General features: G+C 42.5%; 1 protein-coding gene across 8 annotated transcripts in view; it reads left to right on the plus strand.

Annotated features, from left to right (window-relative positions):
* Positions 1 to 12,768, plus strand: part of TIAM1 (TIAM Rac1 associated GEF 1) — a 262,945-nt gene that overhangs the window by 38,906 nt on the left and 211,271 nt on the right. For 2 of the 8 annotated variants that reach the window (XM_073362431.2, XM_073362486.2), the window contains exon 2: positions 4,766 to 4,859. The exons of the other annotated variants lie outside the window; for them this stretch is intronic. The gene's annotated coding sequence lies outside the window, so the exon portion shown is untranslated. The remainder of the gene's footprint in view (positions 1 to 4,765; positions 4,860 to 12,768) is intronic. 8 annotated transcript variants of the gene reach the window in all.

The following is a 12,768-nucleotide window of genomic DNA, read 5'->3' on the forward strand; positions in this document are numbered from 1 at the left end:
AGCTGGGTGCACTCCACTCCCCTCCCATTTAAGACACTGCTCAGCTTCTTGTAGGAGGTGTTTAGCACTTCCCTTGTTTGAGTCCGATGGTGACAAAGGTAGGAGGAAAATACTTGTCTGCTTCTGTCATGCTTCAGAATTACACAATCTGAAATGGCAGTGTTCCATGATGGTTTACTTTATGCTCAGCTCATTTTCTGTTTTCAACAGTAGACCCTTTATCTCTTGCACTGTTCTGTCCCACTCAAGGGCCAGATCCAAAGCCTGTTGAAGTCAATAGGATGCTAGGTACTTCACATCCCAGTCCTATGATTTGGTCTGCAAATCACTGCAGGCAGAAGACTCAAACGGTAACCCACTGTTAGTCTAGAAGTATCTGTACACATGAGTACATGTGGCTAGGACTATAGCTTGGTGCTAACATAATCTTCTATCCTGCAAATGCTCACCAGTGGCAGAATTCTCAATAATACCACATTGTGCAAAATTCTTGTATTGCAGTAGGACAGGGAGCTTGAATTGTAGGCACCACATTCTCAGGTGTGTGTTCCACAGGACACAGCAGCTGCTGGGAGTGGGGGAAAGCAGCAAAGACCTTCCCATGGCATCTCTGACCCCCGGCCCTCTCTTTCCCAAACATACTAACTCTTTATCACAAGATATGTGATTTCTAAGTAAAATTAAGCCTCTCATGATCCTGCGAGAGAACTCTCTCAAAGCTCAGGATTTTTTTCCCCCAGCCCCACGAGGTGGGGCTCTGGCCGTCTGCCAGGGAAGTGGCAGATGGGACCCCACTGCAGCCCCCCCTCCCCCAAGCCTGGGAAGAGTGAAGAATCTTAAGAGAAGCAGTAGTGAGGCTGGGAGGGCTGAACTATGGCCTGGGAGCTGCAGAGGGGCTGAAGTGAGGAGGTGGGGTCCAATGCGGTGAGGGGCTGAATTAATGGTGGGTACTGAGCAGATGGGGTGAGTGCTGGGTGAACAGAGGGCAGTCGGGTCATTGGGGTAGGGGGATTGAACTGATGGGCAGATGAAGGGGGTTGGGCAACTGAACAGAGTAGGGGGCTGAATTGAGGGGAGGTTGGGTGGGGACAGAACTGATGGGGCTGGGGGGCAGGATTAATTGCTGGGTAGGATATGGGCAGATGTGGTGAGCTTCTCCAGCAGGGGTCAAAATCACTGTATCCTGCATAGGTGCTGACTCTGGGCACTCCAGAGAAGTGGGGATGGGGCGCACTTGGGGAAAGGTGTGGAACTGGGCAGGAAGAGGGTGGGGTGGGAATGGAGTGGGGTCAGGGCCTAGGGCTAAGCAGGGGTTGAGCATCCCAGGGGAAAGGAGGAAGCTGGTGCCTGTGTTATCCAGTACATGTGGGAGAGCTCAACAATCAAGAGACTGACCTAAAAAACCACATCCTTTTTTAAAAAAAAAAAACAACTCATTTTTTTTCAGGGGGAGAGGGCGAACTCATGAATTTTGATCTCTTGAAGTTGACAACACTGCTTTCCTCATTCCCCTCCAAGAAAAGAGGCATCTAAGGAAGAAAACTGCTGGTTCCTGGGTTGTTTTTGTGTAGAGGGGGAGGGAGCAGACCAGCCTCTGAGTTACTGGGCTCTTCACAGGCTGGGAGCTCCACTCCCTCCTTCCCTGATCCTTTTTTGAAAAATGTAGTAGGCCAGCCTGTGCCCTTCAACTCCTCCCTCTGCCTCCCTGGAAAAAGAAGGTTGTTTCCACGACAAAGTGCTCTGTCAGAAGCTCCTGTTCCTTGGAAGAAGGGAGAGGAGCAGCTCCGCAGACCTCTGAGGACTAGCAGCAAAGGCCCTCTGGGTGACAGGAGTGTAGCAATAATGGAGCCCTGCAAGGAGCAAGGGCCAACCAGAATTAATTGTATAGGGTGTGGGCAGCCTAGGCAGGGACCATCCATTTTTTCCAACCCTTCCCCTGGTGTGACACAAGAAACCAAGGCAGGGGCTTCCTCACCTACCCCCCTTGACTCTAGGGATCAGCCCCATCTTTGACAGATTGCAAGCCCTGTTTATTTAATTTGCACAATGAGGAAACAGTCTTAAATACAGGTTGTAGAATTTAAAAACCAGTAAAATTAAACAGTTATAGTATGATGCACAATAGCCCACTTGTTCTGCATTTTATTTGTCACATTAGACGCTTTGAAGATTGAAAGGTATGCACATGAGTAACTGAACTCATGGGCAATCCTATTAGTTCAGCAGGCCTTATTCATATACTTCCTGTCACCCAAATTTTAAGTGTTTGCAGGGGTGGGATCTGTTGTGACAATTGGGTCTATAGTACCCCAAGCAGGCAAGAATTTTTACACACAAATTTGGCCTACTTTTAATAACAAATGTTATAAACAGGTGCAAGAAAACTAGAAAAACTAAATTGGTCCAAACAAAAAGGCCTACTGATATAACTCAAGGACTGTTAGTTTCATACTTGGTAAACAAGAAAATGTGGATCCAGAAATTAGTGAACCAGAATTGATGTCAGATGCTGGGCCTAACTGGGAGACAAAGAATGAAGGGATCAACTATGCCACCCTCTCTTCACCCCCTGTTTTTTGGGGAGATCTCAAAAAAGAAACTTTGAAAAATATTGTTTGCTCTCGACTCGTCTCGTCCCAGCTCATCTCATTTTTCCCAACCCCAAGATGGAAAGAGCAGACCAGACCGAAGGATTTTCTTCCTGAGAGGAAGGCTGTCAGGCCTTTCTTTTATTTAAGGAACTTTATTCTTCAACTGAGTTCTGAAGTCATATGACTTCCAGTCCTCACCCCATAAGTGGGGATATCTGATTGTCGGCACCAGAGGCTCCAGTCAGAGGCATGTAGAATTCTGTTTTGTCTCCATTTCCTTTCTGCCCAACTATTCTTCCTTCTGTTCTCTCTCTCATTCTCTTGGCTTTTCATCAGATCCTGAAATCAACTGTACTGCATACATCAGCATAGCAAGATGAGATGGCCCATCCAGATCCTCCCTATCTAAGGAGAGAGGACCCAACAAGATGACATCCCTGACAGGGATGCGAGCCAGGGTCCAAGCAACAGGTGTTGAGGCCAACCTGCTAGCACAAAGCATCCATTCATGACTGACCAGCTGCCCAGAGGTCCAAGAGCAACAACAAAAGCTGTATTACACCCCCCCCCCCCACCACCTTTTCTGTTCCCTCTCTCCTCAAACTTATGTCAGTCAGTCTCTTTAAAATAGAAATGGATATCCTTCTTGCATCAGGACTGAGAGTAAAATTAACCTTTTCTTGTCATCAAAAGTTATTCGTGAAAAGAAGAGTGATATTTTGCCTCCAAAAGGCAAAATACTTTAATAGTAGGGCTGTTGATTAATCACAGTTAACTCACATGATTAAATCAAAAAAATTAATTGCAATTTTAAAAAAAACCCCACGATTAATCAGGTTTAATCACGCTGTTAAACAATAGAATACCAATTGAAATTTATTAAAAGTTGTAGGATATTTTTTTACATTTTTGAATATATTGATTTCAATTACAACACAATACAAAGTGTACAGTGCTCACTTTATATTTTTATGACAAATATTTGCACTGTAAAAATGAAAAACAAAAGAAATAGTATTTTTCAATTCACCTCATACAAGTACTGAAGTGCAATCTCTTTATTGTGAAAGTGCAACTTACAAATGTAGATTATTTTGTTTGAGTGCAGTTATGTAACTGCAAAAAAAAAAATATAGAACTTTAGAGCCTACAAGTCCACTCATTCCCACTTCTTGAGCAGCCAATTGCTAAGACAAACAAGTTTATTTACATTTACAGGAGATAATGCTGCCCGCTTATTTACAGAATAAATAAGGTGGGAAGAGGCAGGTTGGGAGGTAAGGCCTTAGGGGAAGGAGTAGAGTGGGGGCAGGGCCTTGGGCAGGGCAGGGGTCAAGCACCCCATGGCACATTAGAAAGTTGGCACCTCTGGTTTTCTGATGGGTATGTTGCAGGAAATGAACTGTTTTAAGCAAAGTAAACACTTTAAAAATTGCTCTGAAAAAGTAAATCATGAAACAGTGTGTATATTTGTGTGTTGTATCTATGCTGGTTCCAGGATATGAGAGACACAAGCTGGGTGAGGTAATATCTAAATGGAAACTCTACAACATGAAGAAGGAAACCAAACTTAACAGCATCATCTACTTCCTGGGCAACTGCAAGAAACAAAACTTCATCCCCAAATGACTCCTCATGAATAATCCTCTGACTCCTACATACAAAAAAGTTGGTCCAATAAAATGTTCTCTCACCTTGTCTCTCTGTTAAACGCATTTTAGAAGAGCAAATTTCAGGATGGTGTTTGTGACCGCCACCGTCTTGGCTGACGCATTGGGGACTGGCCTGGGGACTGCCTGAGCTAATAGGATGAGGTAAAGAGCCCAGGTTCTCTAGCAGGGGCTGTAACACTTACATATTCTGTTGATCAGGCCCAGAGGGGGACCTGTGACACACCCTGATCAGTGGGCTACATTTACAAATCTATTTCCATAGAGTTTGTGTATATATCAGGTGCAGCAGTGTTTTTTCTTCTAGCTTCCTATATATTTATATTTCAAGATTCCCTTTTTCCCTGAAGATGAGCTCCATTGAGCTTGAAAGCCTGTCTGTCACCCACAGAAGTTGGTCCAGTAAAATATTACCTCACCCAACTTGTTTATCATATCTTGGGACCAACACAACTACAATGACATGGCAAATTTCAAATTGATTGTTTTAATATTTTGTTCCAGTATCTTTGCAGGTATAGCAGTTAGGCTGTGAAATCAAGATATATCATGTCTACTGCTTCCCCCCCATCCACTAGCCCAGTAATCGTCAAAGAAGGTAATTAGGTTGGTTTGGTATAATTTGTTCTTGAGAAATCCATGCTGTCTATTCCTGTAAAGAAAATCCTTAACTATTGCAATGTTGTACTTGACCTGCTCAGGAAAGTCCTGATCCTGCAAGTTGCTGAGCAACTCTTGAGAGGTGCTGAGAAGTCTCAGTTCCCATTAGCTAAAATGGGTGCTGAGGATGTGCTCCATGGCAAAGGAGGCACTCTACGTCTTGCAGGATTGGGGCCTGAGCCACCTCACTTCCATTGACTTCAGCAGTTGAGGGTGCTCATAGTCTCTCAGTATAGAGCTATAAAACTTGCCTGTGGCATGTGTATCAATATTTTTAGCTATGTAGAAATAAAAGGTCCTATATATTTAGCTTTTTCTTCATTGCTTAATTTCAACAAGGCTCTTACTCTTTCTGAATTCTTGCTGGCTGGTGGGATATGCTAACATCTTGGGACACATGCCTATTTTTCTTTTCGTGGTATAACCATATAAAAATGAGCACCTTGGCACATCATAATCGCAACCTAAATGTCCAGCGAGCCAGTCTGCAATTTGGCAAAACAATAGTTGAAAATAGTGGGGAAATTGTTTGGTATTTATAGTAGTCTGATATATAATCACATTGCTTTTTATTCTTTTAATCTGTGACCAGCACCAATAAACTGAATATTCACTTTAGATGAGATTGCGCTGTGGAAAGAGAAAGCAAATTTAGCTTGGAGGAATTTTACATTTTTAAGAGGTCCAATTGCTATAGTGTGTGCTACACTATTTATAGAATAGGCCTGCTGTAAATACAAGACTGAATTCATGCTTGGTGTTGATCTGCAGCTCTGTCTTCCTGCCTCCCACCTCTGTCCTCAGCCCTCAAGTGAATTATGCCTTGTGTTCAGTATAGAGCCATCTGTTTCCTTATATACTCTAAACTCACCTTTCCACTCAGGTCAAAATGCAGAAAAAATACATGTGGTGACTGACTCTTGTGTTTGCAAATTTTGCTTTCAGCGAAAGATCCATAGTTTCTAGCAATGTTGCACTGGTAGAGACCCTGTAGAATATTGCCTGAAACTATGGAATACCAGATGAGTCGGGTTTTTGTAAGAGAAGTAGATGCATAGTAAGATTGGCTAGAGGTCTACGTGAGTGGTTCAGTATTGTGACTGGAGTTAGACAAGGGTGTGTTGTCACCAATCCTTTTTGCATTAGTAATAAACTGGGTGAGGAAGTGGGCAACAAAGAGCATCATAGCTGGTGTAAAATAAGATTGTGTAACTCACCTCTACTAACTCGACTTTGCAGCTGCTGATGCTTTACTAAGTATGACATAGAACAGAATGATTGCCCTTACAGCAGAGGTAGAACAAGAAGCAAAAAAATTGGATTGAAAGTAAATGCTGAGAAAACCAGGATCCAGAAGGTAGGAATTTGGACAGCAGATGCAAAGGTGTATGTGGATGGAAAAGAAATCGAACGGTAGAGTTCTGCTATCTGTAGACTGACATTTGAAGGTGGCTGCAGTGAAGATACTCATGTGTGATTAGGAAAAGCAACCACCACTGTTGGAAGGTTGAATAACATAAGAATGGCCATACTAGGTCAGATCGAAGGTCCGTCTAGCCCAGTATCCCGTCTTCTGACAGTGGCCAATGCCAGGTGCCCCAGAGGGAATGAACAGAACCAGGTAATCAAATGATCCATCCTCATGTCACCCATCTGGTCAAACAAAGGGTCTCCACACCAAACTACAAGTCAGAATATACCATGTGATTGCTCCATAGAGTAGCCTGTTTGGTACAGAGACTTGGCTGATGACAGTGGCTCACAAAAAGAGATGGGAGGCTGCCCACCACAACTAGTGGGTGACCATAATCCATGGAAGAACTGAACTGCCTGATGTTTCAGAGGCACAGGAGGAGAAGGCAAAAGGATCCAAGGAATTGGACACCTCAGAGCGCAAGTTTATCAGGTGTCAATCAGTGTGTGCTTAAAAGATAATGGACAGATTGGATTGTTTTTTGGTTAATGTTGCTGCCTCATACCTGTAGGTTTCTTGTCTGCCCCCAAGCTGACCCTGGAATAAACATTGGAGTTGAATTTTGTTTAAATACAATCAGTTGGAAGATAGAAATTCAAAGGATGTCTCAACATCACAATATGTATTACAAATGTTACTGTTTTATAAGGCTAAGCGATTACATTAGCTCTTCACAGATTTACAGAATAACATTGTACATGTGAATGAGCTTGTGGGGCTCAGTAATTCAGTTGCCTCCTCCTGGATGAGTGCTTACTACTGAGTGGCCCATTGAAATCCATAGGATTATTCAAGGAGACAAACACCAGGTAGTGAGCATTTGCAAAATCTGAACACTAGCAGGTCGGGAAGCTTACATTGCTAATGAGCTGCCTTTACAAGTGAGTTGGTTGTTCAGTCTCCATACCTCATACCTCAGTCACCTATGCTTTTGTTAGAGGGAGACCTGCCCAGTAGGGTACTTCTACACCAGGGGTGGGCAAACTTTTTTGTGGCCCAAAGGCCACATTGGGGATGTAAAACTGTAGGGAAGGCTGTACCTCCCCAAACAGCCTGACCCCCAGGAATCCCACACCTATCCAACCCCTCCCTGTTCCCCATCCCCTGACCTCCCCCCAGGAGTCCCTGCCCCTTATCCAACCCTGCCCCACCGCTCCCCACACCTTTACCATGCCCCTCAGAGTGGCAGGACTGGCAGCCGCACCACTCAACCAGAGCCAGCCACACCGCTGTGCTGCCCGTGCGGTGGCATGGCTGCAGGGGTGGGGGACAGCAGGGAAGGGCCAGGGGCTAGCCTCCCTGGCCAGGGGCTCAGGGGTTGGGCAGGACAGTCCTGTGGGCTGGATGTGGCCTGTAGGCCATAGTTTGCTTACCTCTGTTCTACACAGTAAAAAAGATGAGTCTACATGCAATGAAGACCTGTGGTTCTGGCTTCCAGCGTTTCCTCTGCGGGGCTGAAAATAGCAGTGTAGATGTTTGGGCTTGGGCAGGAGCCTGAGCTCTGGAGCCTGGTGAGGGGGAGGACCTCAGAGCCTGGGCTCCAGCCCACACCTGATCATGTACATGGCTATTTTTAGCCTTGCAGCACAAACCTGGGTTATTTGATCCGGGCTCTGAGACTCACTGCTGTGGGATTTTGCTGTGGTGGTACAGAAGTAGCCTAAGCTTCACTGAGGCAACAGTATTTAACTGAGCAGTTTTCAGGTGGTAAAGAGTTTAGATCCCACTAACTTGGGCCTGATTCAAAGCAGTGACTGAAAGATTCTCACTTTACATATAGAAAGTGACTGGTGATGAGATACAAGAAACAGCCCAGCTACATTGGCCTGTTCTCTGCTTCACAGAGCACAATGAAAAGATATAGTGAAGTGCAGTCCTAATCTTCTGTGCAATACTAGGGATTGATTTACAGTTACCACTAGGTATTTTTCTCCCTTACCCTTTCCAGAATTTCCTCCTGGTGTGTAGAGATGAGAATGCTACTGCTAATATCCTGTTTCTTCTGCACCATCTCAAATTTACATTGTAAATGAGAATTTATTTCTGCATTGATATCTTAATTAAATCATTAGTGTGAATCTTATTGCTGAAGGGTGCTGGAGTAATAGCTCTGGAAACTGAAGTGCGTTCTCCACAGAAAGGGTACAGCAGTAGTGCAAGCTGCTCTGCCAATAAGACTCAGCCTTTTAACTAAGTGGTCGGGGGTAGGGAGAGGAAGAATTGATCTGCACATTTTCTTGGACCTCACCTCTCCTTATGAGACTCCCAGCAAGGGTGCAAATTGTGCTGATGGCTTCCTAATGTGGCCCTTGTTCACTTGGAAGTGTACTCAGACCAACATTATTTCACAGAGCATTGAATGGCAATGATTTTCAATCACTATTGGCCTGGGCAGGATTTGAATTGACAGCCTAGAGGCGAGGGGCCCTAGATTTCATTACCAATCCCCTGAGTCTCCCAGCTCCTACTCTCCTCTTTAAAAATTATTCTTTGAGCTGTTCTTTGTTGCAGTAAAGAATGCTAATGGTTGCACAGTCTGTCTTCTGAAAGTTCAGCGTGTGCCAAATTGAGGTTTTTACTCCATTTCTTCACCACTTTTACCAAGTCTCTTGCTCAGGTAAAAATGCTGTTGACTTTCCTGGCAGTTTTATTAGAGGGAAAGCTGAATATAAATGGAGTAAGGACTTCAGGATTTTGGACCAGAGTGAGAACTCTCTCTCGCTGCATAGAACTGAGATGTTTGTCAGTTAATCTTGTAATTCAAGGGTGATTTCTCAGCCTCTGGCTAGGGATGTCTATTTTTTGGAAATGTGACTTGACTATACCAGGATGAGAGAGCCTGATGGCAAAGCCCAAACTGGCTCATCCTGGCTGGATGTCATAAGAATTTTTAAAGTTTATTTTTAGGGCTTGATTCTTGGGTGGATAAAGTAGAGAGGATGAATGGCGGCTGACTGCCAGGAGAGGATCAGGCATATAGTTTTACAATGCCCTCACCATCCCCCCCCCCCCCAATGATCCTGAATAGCTCCCCCACATCATCCTTCCCCTCTTCCCCTTACACTGGGTTAGGGATGTAGTTGTGTTGCCTCTACCAGTTTTATGCCACTGGAGGATTCTCCTGTGCAGGGGATATTTTTCCACTGGCCGCCTTCAGCTTTAAGGCCATCAGCTGACCTTAAAATCCAGCCCTTAATATTTAAGTAATGACATTTTTTTCCCCCACAGTATTTATTTCCCCTCCCAAAAACCCCCAAAGAATTTGAATTCAAAAGTCTTATTTTCAAATTTGACATGATCAGATTTGTTTACTGCCTGGTAACTTACTGTGTAAAGCAAATTAGGTCTTTTTTTAAAAAATTATTTTAATTCTTAAGTAGAAAGTTTCATGACTCACTCCTGGGATCCTGATGCTGTCAGAATTCCCAGTGACTTCAACAATCAATACTGACTTCGTGAGTTGTTTCCATGAGGACTGCAGGATTGGCCAGTTAGTGACTGCAACACTCATTTGTTGCAGTAAAGAATGCTAATGGTATTGCCAGAATTGCTGTCTTCCTTTGGAAGTGTATGCATTTTGGAGTCTTTTATGGTTCACTCTGACATAATTCTGCAAAGGCAGCTAGGCCTAAAATTAGTTCTACCAGCTGTCTGTTGGATTGTGAGCATGCATGTATGCTTGAGGCCCATGTGCTCATGCATACTGCACTGCCCTAATGTTCTTTCTGTCTGCCTGTCTTAGAACATAATGGAACTTATACTCCAGGAACTTTAGGGACCAAGATTTTTGTATATTTCCATGTCTTAGCTTGCAAGAATGAAATAGACAAGCGGAGCCAGGTCACTGAGAAACCCAGCATGTAGGGTTTTGTTTGCCAGGTCAGCTTTGTGACCGAGAAATTTTAGTAGTTCTGCCGTGTTTATTTTGGGGAACTAATACATAAAGGTTAAAATTTTAAAAAAAATCAGAACGATTGACCGACAAGGGAGTGACAGATACATACTGCATATCTTTGTGAAAACATACTGCAAACCCAGGTTACATGCTCTGAAATCCCTTTATGGTAAAACTATCAGTGAAAAGGTTTTAGAGGAAGCAGTCAGGTTACACCAGGGTCCTCGATTTTGTGTAATTTCATTACACTTAATAGCCTTTTTATGGCTGCTAATCTGCCAGCACTTACTTGGTTTATAATCTGTCTCAAAATAACTAAAACGTACTCCAAATGCTGATTTTAATGCAGAACCTGTGTATGAAATGCAGTGGTATATATTACTATGCTGGGCATACACAGCTTTAGGTTTGAGCTTTTACGAAGAATGAAAATCCTGGCTCTACTGAAGTCAATGGGAGTTCTGCCGTAGACCTCAACAGAGCCAAGATTTTTTCCCCTAAATGCAATGTATCTTTTTTAAAGATACACATTAGAGCTGATTGAAAAATGAGAGGAAAAATTTTTTGCAATTTTTGTTTGAAATGTTTCGATCAGCTCCAATACGCTGATCTTAAGAAATTTGTTATCATGACTGCATTTGGTGAAAGATTATTTGGCTTTTAAATGAAAGAATGATTTTTAGGGTCCAAACTATGTACACGTGTGTGTGTGTGTGGTTGCCCCAACTGCTGTCTGGTTTCTCCTTCACAGTCCTAAACTAAAGCAAATATATTTATACAGGTGTGTGGAACTGGTACACTGCCTTATTGTGAAAATTAAACATTTTCAACTACTTGAATATTCATTCAAGCACATCGGTACGTTTTCCCCCAAAAGGCCAGATTCTTTGAGCCTACCCATTAAGGACTGATTTCTATTAGTAGAACATAAAAACAGAACTGTGGAGCTTTGCTGTCTGCATTTTCTTCCCTAGCTTCTTAATTTTATGATTAATTTAGTTGCCCAATTTTACTTCCATTGAAGTCAGTGGTATTTTGTCATTGATTTCAACTGGTGAAAGATCAAGCTTCTAACAATTAACCTTAAAATGTGATAGTAGCTGTTTATGATGGAATACTGCATCATTGAGAACTAAACAAACACTTGCATCTCAGCAACCTGGCATAATATATAAATTCCAAATTTTTTTTTTGCTCACTATCTTTTGAGCAGTCTTCTACTTTTGGCCCAGAGAGTAAATAGATTACAATTTGCTTTTTAAAAACTGCTGTTTTCCCTATTAAAACCTGGGTTTTTGAACATTCCTGTAGTTAAATGGACCCCTGTCATGCACATAGCTATATTGATCTTAAGGATGTAATCTGTAATTCCTAGTTACTATATGAAGAGTTGCTATTCATATTGGATTGGCAGACAAACTGAACGGTGGTGGTTGGTGTAGGTTCTACTAGCTTAGAATTATTATGCCTTAGAAAAGTGTGTGATTTCCTGCTCAGGTAAGTATGAAACTTACTATTCATCTTTATTGAATGAGAAATTCAGGGAATGTATCACATAATGCTAGTGGCACTTAACTTACACTGAAAGTTTTAGAATGAAGAGGGCAGTATAACTTGGCTGAAAAGACTGTAAACTGCTGTAGTTTTCAATGTTGTAAAGGTGCCTCTAAGAATTTTTGATGCATGGTAGAATAACACTTAATATTACATTTTAAAACAGACCAATATATAACTACTATCTTCCCTCCACCTCAAAACCAGTCCATATAATGGTCAAGACTCACTTTGTTGACTCTTGGCCATTGCTACACTACCTTTTAAAAAGTATCTGGAGCAAATATTGGTTGCTTAGCAACATACTCCAGTCTAAGAGTGTTGGAGAATGGGTCAGTGATTAACAATTATGTACAATCAAGGTTAAACATGCAGGGCAATCTGCAACATTACCGCACTGACAACCGGAATATTTCAGCAGTATGGTGTCTGAATTTATGGCAGTTGTTGTAAGTAAATTTATAATAGTTGTAGTTTTGACCTCATGGACATGAATATTTGAGTCTAGTTTCATGAGATAGGGTGGATGCCCTTTTCTATATCAATATATTGTGGAAAGATATCAAATAATTTGCTGAGTAAAGTAAGAACGATCTATATTTTAAGTAAATTTCTTTCCGAGGGCCTGATCCTTCAAATGCTTATGCAAGTACCCGGATGATGTAACTGGGTCTACAGGAGCGTGAAAGCTATTTTCTTCAGTGAAGAGTGCCCCATTCTGCAAATATATGAATAATGAAAGGAATATGGATATTTTACTCAATCACCTACTTGAATGGAAACCTATTATTCACCCAAACAAGAAAACAAACAAAATGCAGCATGAACTCGATGGATCTGTTGTCTGAGCCTTACTTTTGCAGCATTTACTTCCATTATCCTTTTGTAGTTCTCCTAATGTGGATGAAGGAGTCTTTAGTAGTT

Source organism: Lepidochelys kempii, chromosome 1 (genome assembly GCF_965140285.1).
Source record: "Lepidochelys kempii isolate rLepKem1 chromosome 1, rLepKem1.hap1, whole genome shotgun sequence".
Taxonomy (NCBI): domain Eukaryota; kingdom Metazoa; phylum Chordata; order Testudines; family Cheloniidae; genus Lepidochelys; species Lepidochelys kempii.